This window comes from Atractosteus spatula, chromosome 10 (assembly GCF_055471065.1).
Source record: "Atractosteus spatula isolate fAtrSpa1 chromosome 10, fAtrSpa1.hap1, whole genome shotgun sequence".
NCBI classification, from domain to species: Eukaryota; Metazoa; Chordata; class Actinopteri; order Semionotiformes; family Lepisosteidae; genus Atractosteus; species Atractosteus spatula.
In genome coordinates, this window is record NC_142715.1 from 13,896,177 (window position 1) to 13,910,928 (window position 14,752).

Below are 14,752 nucleotides of genomic sequence, written 5' to 3' on the forward strand. Positions count from 1 at the left end.
AGTGGCTGATATCTATTGGAGTTTTTTTCATTCTATACTGCAATTTCTGAAGGGTACCCTGTGAAAATACAAATTTTGACGAGAAGGGATGGACATATAAGGTCAGTAGGCTTGGGGAATTGGACCTTATGGTGAAGGCTGCGGGCTCAGCATCAGCAGAACCTGATCAGTATCGGTTGACTCCGATATACTTTGACAACTTAACTTCTGGATTTAGAGACATTTACCTTAGTGTCGGTATACTAAGATGTTTTGGTAACTCGGAAGGAGGGACAAAGCAAATTGGCAGAATATGTGCTATTTTGTTGACTACAAGTCCTCACATGCCAGAGGGTCAATATTAAAAAAAAACGTAACAGTATAATCTCTTGTACTTCACAATTTAATAGTGTCTGTTACACGTTGTCTCACACCTCAGTGTCAGAATTGTGAGACGAGTTTGTAATCAGGAGGGAGGCCCATAGCAATTCAGCAGAAATTGCATTCACCTTTTCCCAATGCATTCTCACATGCCATTTTCTCACATGCCATGCTCAGAGGGTCATATTTTTAAAATGGTACCATAAAATGTCCTGAAGTTCAGGATTTTGACAGTCTGTTATATTGTGTCTCACACCTTGATGTCAGAAATATGAGACGATTTTAAAATCAGGAGGGAGGGCCCTAGCAATATAGCAAACATTGCATTTACCATTTGACAATGTATTCTCTCATGCCATGTTCAGAGGGTCGTATTTAAAAAACGGTACAGTACAATGTCCTGAAGTTCAGGATTTTGATAGTATTTTCCATTGTGTCTCTCACATCTGTGTCAGAATTTTTAGACATTTTTATAACCAGGAGGTAGGTTCGATCACCCTCTGCTCATCCTCAGTTAACCATATAGTCTCATATGCCATGTTCTAAATGTCCCATTTAAAACTGCTATATTAAAATTTCTTGTAAAATGCAAGAGTTTGAGACTTTTTATGATCAGAAGGCAAGGTCGTGGAAAATATGCAGAAAGTGCCAGTGAATTTACGTTTTGCCTTTGTCTTATTTACTCGTGGTATAACATGCCAGTTTGTTTTATTGTGAGTTGTGTTTCTGAAATGTGTTTCATACAAAAATGCAATTTGGACAGTCTCTACTTACATATTCACCTTTACTGTGGAAATGTACAGTAATACATCCGGATAAGTATTTTTAAAAATGACTGTAGAGAGCCATCTACAGGCGAAAGACGACATAACATCACAGCAGCAGCATTTAAGGTGGAACGAAAAACGCAAAGCAGCAGCTGGCGAATAAGAAGCCAACTTCAGCCTCGTTAATGCAATAGCATTAGGTGAGGTGGAAAAATATTTCTTGCTCTGAATCTTAACATTTTTATAGGAGGTGTTCTAGGACCTCTTGCCTCAGAAAAAAAAACTGCCAGTACATCAGTTATTTCTACTCCATCAATAGCAGCAGTGTTATCAGTACTGAGCCCTAAATGTAGGCCCTATCATCATATAAAAAGTCGAAAGTATCGACTGCATTCAACTGATAAAATGTATCTTCTATGAGAGTTATATCTTTATCCAAAATACATCAGAAACAAATTTGCACGTTTTTGGGGGGGGGGGGATCCTGAAGACTGAGACTCAAAACTTTTTTTTTTCCTTCTTTCCAGGAGGAAGGATTATTCAGATGCAAACATTGTCCCAAAATCAATGTACTCTCCATTGATATTCAAATCCTCAAAATCCTCATCTGAACATCGATATTGAAATATGATATCGTACAAATTGTGGTTTCTTTTTAAAGCAAATTTTATGCTTTAAATTAAATACATTTTATTTATTATGAATGTGCCGGAAATTTTTCAGTACTTTAGAGGGTTCTGCCATTTTAGATGTTATGCTGTTCCTGTCTGATTTATCAAATGTGTCATTTAAATCTCCAGTCATTTCTATATCAGTCTGAAGGCCTTGCAGTAAAGATTGCAATTCATCCAAAAATGCCATGTTTCCCACTGGTGATACATACAAGGAAATGAATGTATATTTTCCCCCCAAATCAACAAATTTAAAATCAAATACCTTCCTCATCTGCAGGTGGAGAGAATAATGTCAGAATAAATACAGGTTTAAAAGTCAGGAGCATTGATAGTCCTATTTTAAAATGACACTAAAATCCTCACAATATTTTAAAAAGCTCTGTAAAATGCAAAAATAATAAAAAAATATTAAAACAAGGTAAAAAGAAATAATACACAGTTATAAAGCTCAGGAATTATCAATGTGAAGTTACAATGGGTTGATTGTGTTTCATGTGATTTAAAAAATAAAATGTTTGCAAAAAATCCACTTACAATATGCTAAAAATGGCAAGAATACTTAACCTTTTACTACCAGTGACATATTTAGCCAATGTCCGCCTGGAATTTCCTTCCCCTTAAACATTTGTTATATCTCTGCAGCAGAACATAGCAGGAGCCTGGTTCAGGTCTTAAATTGAAGCTAACCCCCTTGGCTTTGAGTGTGAAAAGTCAAATTTCTTATATTTCTTAATGTGTCCACTCAGCAGACAAACATATGAAAAAAACCAAAAAAACAGCTGGCGAACATTTTTTTTTTGGTCTTCAGAGGTCAGATTTTTCAACTATATGCATGTCAAGGACCTGGGAATGATTTGAAAACCTTGTTCTAGGTGGCTACTAGCTTGGATAAAAATTTTGGACAAATGGATCAATTAGAAAAAAATCTACATCATGTTTTGTGAAGACTGGACCTGGAATGAAATTTCACGCCTATAATAAAAAATCATAAAAATATTGAAAAAATAAGATTAAAAACCATTGCAATTGCTATAAAAACCTTAAGACACTGCTAGAGAGCCTTTATCTGCTGTTATGCAATGAAAAAAAAACCTCAGAGTTGCCTTCTGGTGTGAAAAAAAGGAGCACTGATAAGAAACTGATAAAAAACTGATTGATTATCCCTTCTGAGTCAATGATTGACAGCTAAAAATGCAGCCTGAAGCTTCTAGAGGAAGTCTCACCCCCTAAGGGTGGCTGAAAATACAAAGAATGACAGCGGTTTTTACCAATCAAATCGCCTTATTTCTGGCGCTCGTTCTTCAAACATTTATTACGTAATCAGTAACGTTTACTTGTCTCTAGCTCTTGAGATAAATTAGTCTGGGTTATTTTGGATATATATCATGCTCCAGAATAAGGTAAAAACATGGGATATATATATATATGCTGGTTTTTGCTTTTGCGGTATTGTTGGTAAAAATGTATGATATTGACATGCTGGGCTGGCCAGGTGATCTGGTGTTTTTATTGGGATTCTGCTAGTTCATTAATTTATTGGTTTATTGCATAATAGTGTCATGTCTGTGGAAACAAACTTTATGATTTTGTTGTGGTGATATTTGAGAATACGTGCATGTGAGAAAATTTGTGGAGCGGTTTCAAACAAACGTTGTTTATCTCGCGTTTATCTTAAAAATAATAAGTGTCATCTGGGGAGACAGGAGTGGTCCTCGGTGACCGCGATCCGGACTAAGTTAACAGGTGTGTAATTTAAAAAAAAACAAGGTAAAAATAAATGCTAAATGGGTTTAACATTCAGGAATGTAATTGGTCAGATGCTTACGATAAGTGATGCTGGTGTTTCGTGTGATTTAGCGAATTCAAAAAAATATTCATTTTAAAAACGGCAAGAGCTCGTATGAAAAAAAAGTTCGTAAGTATCTTTGTTACAACAGCCGCGCCAGAACTATTCAGATACTGTACATCAGAAAAGTACCTGAACTTGACTGGTTTATATTCAGTTATGTGCATTGGGAACGAAAGGGAGACTTAGATGGATTTTATTAGGGGTTTAGTAATCAGAAAATTTATTTTTAAACGTTTGTGCCTACAAGCAGAAATAACTTCCTGCTTTCAGCGCTTTTTTTGTTTCTGCTTGTAACCTCGAACAGAGAAACCCAGTACTGACTCACAGAAACACCCCGGAGTTTCTGTGTTTCTGGGATTTAAGAGGGATGTATGCAGCGGTGTTATGAGTCTGGAAGGAGGAGATGCGCATTCCGCACGGGGAGCGTAGAGCAATGAGCCGCACCTGCTGCGCGCTGGGTCCTGTCCTATATAACCGCTGAGCACGGACACAGAGTCTCCAGCCAGTGCTTGAGATTTATGATTTCAATGTTTTTTTTTCCTTTTGAGCAGAAGATGGATTTCTTCCTCTAGTTAAAGTTATTGGAGTTGTGGTTACTGTGCTAGACCGTCGGGAATAAAGATAAGAGTGCTTTCTTGATACTTCACAAGAGTATACATAATTCACGAGCTGTATTAAAAAAAATGAACTGGAAGAAAAGCAATAGGGCTGGAGTTTATAGACTGTGATGCAAATACGAGAGTAGGAGAGGAGGGGACTAGTTCAGGAGCACAACCGGCCCTCTCCTGCCCATTCTCCCACCAGGGTCTGTTGTAACCCAGTGTGAAATTCAGCTCCTTGCAGTTCAGCTTTTGATCACTCAGCTGCTTTGCCCTGGGAATATGGGGCAAATAAAGGAGATAGCAACCAGACTAGAGGGGGAGTTTTTATTCCTAAGGGATGACTTGTTTTACAACAGCAGACAACTTAAAGAAAAAAAAAACCTGTGTTCTGCTGCTCCAGGTTGGTTCCACTGGGAACAAGTGTGGCCAGGAGCTCATGAACAGTAATTAGGGGTTGTTTCCACAAGGGGGGCTGGAGTAAGTTAGATGTCAAGGGCAATAAAACTCATTAGACCTAATTGACCAGTTAAAGTGAGTTGTTCTGCTTTCTGCACAAACACCAGTGCTCTCTTCTCAATGTGTGGGTGAGTCTGTCAGTGATATAACAGCTAGGCAGGACTTCCACTGTGGTCTATTTCATCACCTGTGCCCCCATCTTCCAAAGACAACAGTCCAATCTAGCATAGAGTGTCCCGGACTGATAGTGACTGACAAATAGTGACCCCTTAATGGAGGAAACTTTAGCTTTTGTAGGTAATTATACCACTTGACAATGTTACAGGTGTTGGGGGGGGGGAACCCCTAGTGATCCCACAGTCTCACATAGACAATGGCCAGTCTACACAAACCTCCAGTCAACACAGCCTTACAGCGTACACAGATTTCTAAACTGATCAGGATCGTTATCTTTGTCTTATGCATAATAATGTTCACCGCTCTGTCCAGCAAATTAATAATAAACTTTATTTTATATAGCGTTTTAAACGAATAAGTAATTAGATTGCTCATAAACCTAATCACTTGCTTTTTCTTTTTATTTAGGCTCAGATTTCAACTATAGATCGTATTATTAATAACCATAATAACAACCAACCAACAAAAACAACCATATAAACATAATACCAACCAAAAACATAGATAACGACCACAATACAAAATCAAATATATCAAACCAATATACTCTCGCAATTCCTCCAATTATCATAATCCCGCCCCTTATGCAAAACCAAACCCTCCTCCCATCCCAGTTTCTCCTCTTTATCATAAACAAAATCCACTTCAATTTTCAACATAAAGCCTTACTGCTTGCTGGGTTTTTGAGGGGGGGTGTCTTTTGCTGGAAATCTCGCCTGCTTCTACTTTACGAGTACAACCCCCTCTCTGCAGGAGTGCTGGCTGTGACGAATTAAACCGGTTTCACAAGTATTGTAGGAAGTACAGTGTTAACTGGTAGCTGGGCACCTCAATTAAGTCGCTTTAACATGCTAATGCGTTGGTGTATCACTTTATTTTTTAACAAACATTTCTTTGAAAAAATGAAACGTTTCCCTTGGTCAGAGATTAAATAAAACCTCACTCGCACCAAAAAAAATTATATTTCTAAATATCACAACATGATCGAATTTAAGTCTTTTTATTAACAATGAACAGTCACCTATGCGTTACAAAATAAACATTTATATTGATTTGAATTGCGTTTTGATTTAAATCGTAAACTCGTGTTTAAATATATGTGTTTAAAGGCGATATACTGTATAAAAGCGCTGATTCTTATGGAGTGTGTTCCGCCGGGGATTCAAAAAATTTATTTTTTTTAATCGTGTATCTAAGGAAAATTGCAGTATAACTTTGTTAATGCACAAACAGTGGCATGTTACATTATAATTTGGGTGTCTCCCCTTGCCAGAAAGCTCTAAATTGCATTTTGAGTGCGGTTTTTGACTTTTTCTAAATTGCAACCCATAAATAAAGCTGATAAAGCTTAGACTAACTGTATTCTAAACTGTATTACAACGTAAATTGCAAAAATGCACTTGGAATCTGTCCAAGCCCTCCTACGAAAATTATTTAAACTGCGACACGGATCACTCATCTCTAAATAAACTTTATTTTATATAGCGTTTTAGGCGAATAGGTAATTAGATTGCTCATAAACCTAATCGCTTTTTCTACATAAACACAGCGTGATTGCTCTCTGAAAATGCTTTTCCTTTATATTTAGGCTCAGATTTCAACTATAGATCGCATTATTATAAACTTTCTTGGAAAAATGTATTTTATGTAAACCATGTTTGCTATTAATTCATTTAGGGCTAAAATACATTCATTGTCTTCCAATCGAGTCGAGTTGACATTAGAAGCTTGCCACTCCCGGACTGTTACACCAATGCATTAGCATGTTAAAGCGACTTAATTGAGGTGCCCATCTACCAGTTAACACTGTACTTCCTACAATACTTGTGAAACCGGTTTAATTCGTCACAGCCAGCACTCCTGCAGAGAGGGGGTTGTACTCGTAAAGTAGAAGCAGGCGAGATTTCCAGCAAAAGACACCCCCCCTCAAAAACCCAGCAAGCAGTAAGGCTTTATGTTGAAAATTGAAGTGGATTTTGTTTATGATAAAGAGGAGAAACTGGGATGGGAGGAGGGTTTGGTTTTGCATAAGGGGCGGGATTATGATAATTGGAGGAATTTGCGAGAGTATAATGGTTTGATATATTTGATTTTGTATTGTGGTCGTTATCTATGTTTTTGGTTGGTATTATGTTTATATGGTTGTTTTTGTTGGTTGGTTGTTATTATGGTTATTAATAATACGATCTATAGTTGAAATCTGAGCCTAAATAAAAAGAAAAAGCAAGTGATTAGGTTTGTGAGCAATCTAATTACTTATTCATTTAAAACGCTATATAAAATAAAGTTTATTATTAATTTGCTGGACAGAGCGGTGAACATTATTATGCATAAGACAAAGATAACGATCCTGATCAGTTTAGAAATCTGTGTACGCTGTAAGGTTTGCGATTTAAATCAAAACACGAATCAAAATCAAGACATTTAATATACATATACATACGGTATACAGTACAGTTTGCATACGGTAATATGCTTATGTTCCTAAATCAATCTCTTTTATGAGCATGTGTAAGGCATGGTGAATCGATTCTCAAAAATTACTGTACTTTGCATGATTGGAAAAAAATGCGTGATTGCGAAATGCTGTGGTGTTACTTTTACAAAGACGGTCAATGAAAAAAAGAATGTGGACCAGGGCAATACTTTGAGTTTACAGCTTGTCCAAGGTCATTTATTATTAATACTATTATTAATATCTTCGTTAAAGACTTTGATGGCTACAGCTCAAACATGAGAGGTTGAGCTTTATTAGCTCCACCTTGCGGAAATTCCGGATACTATTATTTTGCTAGCGGTATTTACCGGTAACTTGCGGTAGACTGCGTACAGCATACCGGAAAATAATGCGGTATCGCCCGCGCATTTTGAATGGCTGCATCTGTACATTGTGACAAAAACAAATTTCAAGTCCATTATGAGCACACACAGCATATTAAAGATGGGTCTGTGCACTGTAAAGGAATCTTAGTAACTTTAGCTAATAAACCTGAAATGTCATTTCTTTTACTGCTTGTTCTTTAAGGTACTAACTCATTGACATTATGTAGATTAAAATAAAATTATTCACAAAGAAAAAGCATTTATCACAAATGTATCATGCCAAATAAACTCTAGTAATCAAGAGGAATTAAGAAAAGGAAACAAAACCATCCTTTGAGGATGCCAGATAGAAATGTAAACACACACTCAAACGTGGGGCCAATCTTACCAGAAATCAATTAACCCACCAATGATCTTGGACTGATGTCTGAAAACCAGAGCAAACAGTACAATATTAAGGTACTAAAGCTATTAGTAGAACAGATCTAGCTTCTCAACATAATACTTATGTCTGAACTTCATTGAATAGTGACACTTCAATCTTTCATATTCAATATTTTTCACAAAATCAACAGCTGAGAACAGACCGCCATATACCTTTATCCAGTGGTTTTCAGAGCAGAGACATCCGTGTGGGCAAGAGTTCTTTCCCTGAGGTCCACTGCACGTCAGCTAGCCACGTTCTGGCTGGGTCGTGTGTACTCCTGGGAACGTCGCCTGTAATGAATATTGGGGACTTTGTACAAATTAATAATGTGAGCATATTAATATGATTTGTGTTGAAGCCAAACATAGACAATCACTGTGAAAACTTGAATTCAACCTCCAGTGTCTGCTTTTGAAATGCTGATCATCACCCGTCTTCTGGCTTCTAGATGCACGTGTTAATGGATATTTCTTGTCTTCTTTTTTTCCCCCCCATATGCTCTTCTCTGTATCATTAAGTACTTCTGGGTCATTTCATGTACCTCGTGGCATCTTGGCTGGTGGTGAATGGCAGGCAGCTGCTCTAAAAATAACATGCCTATTAATATGATGTTGAAGACAAAACCAAAACAATACAACTTTGTTTTGCACTTTACAATTTATCACAAGCTTGTCATATTTACAGTCATCAACTGATTTAGGCTGCTGTTCCTGTGAAAAATGTCCTTTGTTTAAGAAAGATTCAATTTAAAATCTTTAGGTTTTAAATATAAACCACTGGCAATATGGTAATCACTTTTACAACTTTTAAGAAGTTGCAAGATAGCTCTACAACTATGTTGTCCTTAACCTATTCAGAAACTACCACTAATATTGTAAGAAATTGTTCTCTAGACTCTAGATCTTGTGGGCTCTGTTCTCGATGAATTGGAAAGGTGTCGTTCATGAAGTCCAGTACTCTGTCGATCTCTCTCTTACCAAGAGACTACCCATCTAACGCTTCAGGAAACTCCAGTACCTGGTCTGGGAATGCTGTGCTATTCAGATTCTGTCAATAAATTTCAAGAATGGTTCACCTTTTTGTTTACACTGTGGCATTTCTTTGCAGTAACAATTGAGTGGGATAGTTATCTGCCTTCTATACTCTTCTGAAAATCATGTATCTTTTTAGCAGTCCCATATCCCTTCCTTATATCCTTGCTGATGAGAATGAGAAATGCTATTTTCAAGACATTAACACGAATATAATTTTTACATTAATTCCAAGGTACAAGAAAATGAATATGTTCAAAATATGCACTTTAATATACTTACTTAGTTTCTTTTTTGGAAATGGTCAGTGAACCAACCACTCCAGAGCTTGTCCTTCACCTTGAAATGATTTCCTGGAAATGCTGTAATCACAGAGGAGCTCTTCTCCCCTCAACAATGTCCCTTTTTGTCACAGACAGAATTATGACAGGCTGTTCATTGATTATAAATGACTTTCTTACAGCCCTTACATTGTCTTTTCTCTTTGATGGATTTATCCATCTTCCGATTTGCCTCCTTATCTGGGAGGCAGGCTCAGTGTTTTTCACGAGCATCAATGCACAGTTTTTGTGCAGGTTCATCTGAAAAGAAAAGACATCTCATGTCTCCCTCTGTCATCTGTGAGCTTCAGCAGTTGTCTTTGTGATGACCTTGCCGTTGTAATCACACACCACCTCTCCCTTCTGGAAACACCTGGAAGTCACAAACTTCTTCCCCTTCACAGGATCGTCAGTGATGCTCAGGCCTTCCCAGATTTGATACTTTATCAACTTTTTAATTTGCATGCCATTTGGTGGCAGTCCTGTGTTGGGCTTCCACTTCTCAAGCACTTCAGACGCTGTTGATACATTGGCTGACCAGTCCATCTTCTCCGTCTCCTTTCACAGCTGCTGACCTGGGCATTACAGCGCAGTTTAGTGAAGTAAAGATGAAATGGCTGATAAAACACAAATAAAATGCAATTAAGGTACATTCCAGATTTTCTTAAATACTGTACATGATTGGAGCTATGCAGGTGGAGGTCTTTTGTTCGGTATTAACATGGATTTTAATTGGCTTCTATGAAAATTGGCCATGGTGTGAGTGAGTCCTGTGATGGACTGGTGTCACATTATGGGTGATACAGTACTTTGCATCCACTGCTTGCCAGGATGGTTCCAGTTCTACCACAACCCTGAATTGAGTGGATGGGTATATCAATGTAGCCATCAACTTGCATGTTCCTCTTCTTCACTCAATGCAAAGGAAGCCAGCTGTTGTTTGAGGTTTTGTGCTCTTTAATAGGAATTATGAACATTTTTGTGCCCACTTGTTGAAACAACACTTTCTTTGCACCCATTCCTCAACCTGTAATAATGAGAAAATAAAAATGAATACACCAAACTGTAAAAATCCCATATATGTAATTTCTTACTTTTGTTGTATGAAAGTATTCTTACTGTCATGTTCTTTACCACCCCGGGATGCTACAGGTGCTTCAGCTGGAGAAAGGCCTGCAGGTAATACAGTACAAGAAGCTGCTCAGGCAAGGTGATGTCTTGCCCAGTCTGTGCAACACATCTCTCTTTGCAACCATCAACACCTTCCAGCAATCCTTCGTACTTGGTTCTGGACTCTGCAACTGTCTATATCTGTGGGAGAAATTAATACTCATCAACTTTTTTTGTATTCAAATTAAAAGTACAACTGAAAGAAGTTTTAAAATGAAAATGACCTATTTTTAGTAATCTCTTGGCAACATTCTTACTGTTCTTCTTCTGAATATCCTTTAGGATACTTTGGAAGTTGATGATGAGGTTAGCCAGGCTGGGATCCTCTACTTTCACACTGATATCATTTAGGATGTAGCCCGGAAAATGGTTTATGTTCTTAATATAATTAGCAATGATTTGGTGAGACAGTCCAGTGGTCTTCATTTGGTTACAATAATTGTTGTTTTGGATAGGCCCTTTACAAAGTTTAAGGAAGATGCAGATGGATCCATAAAAACAGGAATCTGGAAACATTTTCTACCTGACAAATGTAGAGTCACTATGTTTATGGCTGAGATTTCACATGGGTGAATTTTAAGCTAAGGAGTAAAAACATGTGCTATGGAAATATCACTGCTCAATTTTAAATGCCTTTAAAAAATAAATACCTCCTGAGAGCAATCTGCCACTTCAAGATCCTTGGTAAGGTCCTGTTTAAACCCAGCCAGGTGAGGAGCATCCAGGGAGTGCGTTCTGTCCAGTCCAGCCTGGGTCACCGTCTTCCTGAGAGCCTGCTGATGGCTTTTAAGAACTGGGGGACAGTAGGAATACAAAATACACATTTAACATTTTTACTTCTAAGACAAACTAGAATACAAGTATAAAACAAAAGATACATTTGGAAAAAATAGAAAGTTCTCCAGAACTCACATCTTCCCCTTCCTCTTCCACTTCAGTCTCTGGCATCTCTTCCTCCTGGACAGCAGCCTCTTGCTCAGGGCATCTGGACCACTGGTATATCATTTTAACATACCCTTACATAAAGGTAAAAGTTAGAAATGAAACAGAAGAACCCTTATAAATTATAAATATCTTACCTTGCTGATGTGTCTTCAGGATTCCACATAAAACAGTCCATGGACTCCCCCAGTCTCACATTCTCACCACACATGAGCCCTATGCTCTTGCAATCCCCGACCTGCCCATTCCTCAGGTGATTCAACAAGTCCTTCCTGGCCTGGAGAAGGAACTTGCTGATCTCCTCTGCTGAGGCTCATTTCATACACACCCTCTTTAGGTGAAGAGGAAACTGGTCAAATGTCTTCAGGCAGGTCTTGCACACCAGAGGACTCCTCATGGGTCTCTCTTGAAAATAAATAACTTTTGTGTAAAGGAACAAGTCAAGACTGTTTCAGTTTCTTAACCGAGCCTTAATTTTCTCTCCAATAGCTTCACCATATTGTTTATTGTATTTTTATCAGAATTATACCTTGCTCTAAAATAATGACTTTATAAAACAACTTAACTCTTACTTGGTCTTGTTCGCAGTCTTTCCAGTAGAAGTCGTTGTAGAATTTAAAAACTGCTGTGATAATTTGATCTGCCCGAGTGTCCTTCCCTAACCCAGTATTGATAGCTTGTGTACTGTAGGGTCCAAAGGTGGTGTTCTGCAATTTCCTCCCATAATGTTTCTTTGATCAGTTGGAAGCAAGTGTGAAAGCTTCCTCCCAGTGGGGAAGCTCAAGATCCTCTAGTTGTATGACAGATTTTGCTCTTCGAGGATCTGCAGTGTGGTGTGAAGCCAATTTTTGGCATTGCTTACCAGCTTCAAATATGTGAGTTTGGGTGGCTTGGCAGGTTTTATGAGTTCCTCGGTCTTCCGTCGTAGGCTGGCAGGTGCTCGGTTCTCCCGTCCAATAGAACTGCTGTGTTTTGTAAATGGTGGACTGTTTGGATCATTTTGTAGATGATCCTGGTTCCTTGTTGGAAGGTATCCTGTCTGTTTGACATGTTTGTTGTGTAGGCAGTGTGGAGGGTGACCGTATGGTTGTGTGCGTTGTCAACTCTGGATTGATCCATACTTACCATTTAAATGCCTAAAGCTTCGTTGACACCGTTAGGTTTCCACTGTTAGTGTGTTGTAGTTCCTCCTAGGGGGCTAGTTTGTATCCTATGGTCTGTGTTCCTTCTGTACGTTTCTGTATGAGTAGGTGCAGTTTCAGTTGGTAAATGGGTTTCTGCTTTCCCTGGTGGGGATTATGCATGGACCATTAACACCTCAATAGGCAATCAGGGTCTTTTGTTTTCCTCCCTAGTAGGACTGTGGAAGCTGTGCGAGTTTCCATAGCTGATTGGTTTCAGTTACTCTTCTGTTTGTTGCGTGTTAGTATGGTGAAGAGTTCCAGTCCCTGTAGGATCTGGCTAGTTAGGAGAGGGGAACAAAGCTCCTTCTCCCAGATTTTATCCGAGAGGGGACCATCTGGGACAAGGAGAGCACTCTCCTTCCAACGACTAAAACCCTCCCGGTTTTTCTGATGTTCAGGTCTTGTGTAAAGATAGTATTAAGTCTTTTGATCCACTCCCTTTCCTTTTTCTTTCTTTCTATCTCTGTCCAGTTGGGGTTGCTTTCCAGTCCCGTGGTTCCTGATGTACCTGTGTTGTGTCAGCTGGGTTCGGATGGAGTTACCCGTTCCCCCCACATAGGTCACCCCGCACTTTTTGCACTGGATGCTGTAGATGGCGTTATTGATGTTTTCTGAGAGTGCCCTTTGCAACTGGAAGATTTCTTTAGTTTCTTTGTTTTGGATCATTGTTTTCTGTTATGAAATGTTTGGCTCTTGGTGTATATGATCTGTTTTGTACAGGTTTTAGCCTTCTTTGGACTAATTAATGCTGAAGGTTTTTGTTTTTTTCTGTGTGCAGATTTTGTGCTCCCTTAGTATGTTTGTGTTTTCTAATATCATGGTTTTTGGTTGGTTTTTATGCCGAGTTGAGAATATGATGTGTTGAGGGGTATTTTTCTGTCATCTGGAGTTTTTCTATTTAGAAATGTTTGTGCCACATTTTTGAGGAAACTTTGTGTGTATCTTCTCTGGCATAAAGCTTGGAAGAGTGTGTATTTGGCTTCCTCAAAGTCTTGTTGTTGTGTACAGATTTTGTGGAAGTGTAGGAGTTGTGATTTTACCAGTCCTTTTAAAGTATGTTTTGGGTGGAAGCTATCCTTGTGCAGTAACCCGTGTGAATGTGTCTTTGAAAAATACCTTGATGTCCAGTTTGTCTGTGTTGTTGAAGGAAGAAACCTTGTATGTGGTGGTGTCTAGGAAGTCTATCAGGCTACCATGCTTGGTGTATTTGAGTTTAATGGACCTGTGGTGTGTGTTGAGGGTGTTAATGATTTCTTGTAAGGCTTGATATGTGCTGCCTATATGTTTATTTTTTATATCTTTGCCCTGGGATGGACTGGTGTCCTTTCCAGGGTGTAGCCTGCCATGTGTCTATTTCTTGCCACGTTTTAAAGTGGAGTTACAATCTTACTATTTTTACACTTTTAAATTGACATTTACAAATGTATATTGAAGCAGCTACCCACCTGAACTAAACTATGTCAGCATGTGTAGTCTGCAAAGGAACAAGTAATAGGTTTATTCCATACTGAAAAGAGAAGAGAGAAAACTCAATGTTTCGGCTGTGAAGCCTTCTTCAGGTGTGAGAAAGACAGGGCAGTTTACAAAGATTAAATAGCACAGAAGAACAAAAGCTGGGAGAGGGGAGTAGGCAGGAGCAGCAGAGAGGCCACACAGGAAGTGCAAAATGGAGAGAGGTGAAGAAAGGTGTGAAGTCAAAACCTGCAAGAGAATAAAGAAGATTACATTAAAATAAGTCAGTCATTGAGAGATCCTGGCTATTTGAGGTGAAAAGAAAAACTATGGCCTTGGAGAAATCTTTAACCTTCCCAGCCCTAATATGTTCTCTGAAGCATTCTCCTAGTCTCCTTTCGGTTTCCCAAATGTAGATAGCTGGGCATTTTTTGCAAGAGATACAGTAAATGAGATACAGGATGTTGTCAGGGTTATCTGGAATTGTCCTGTGATGCCCTGAATGTCGTTAGATATGT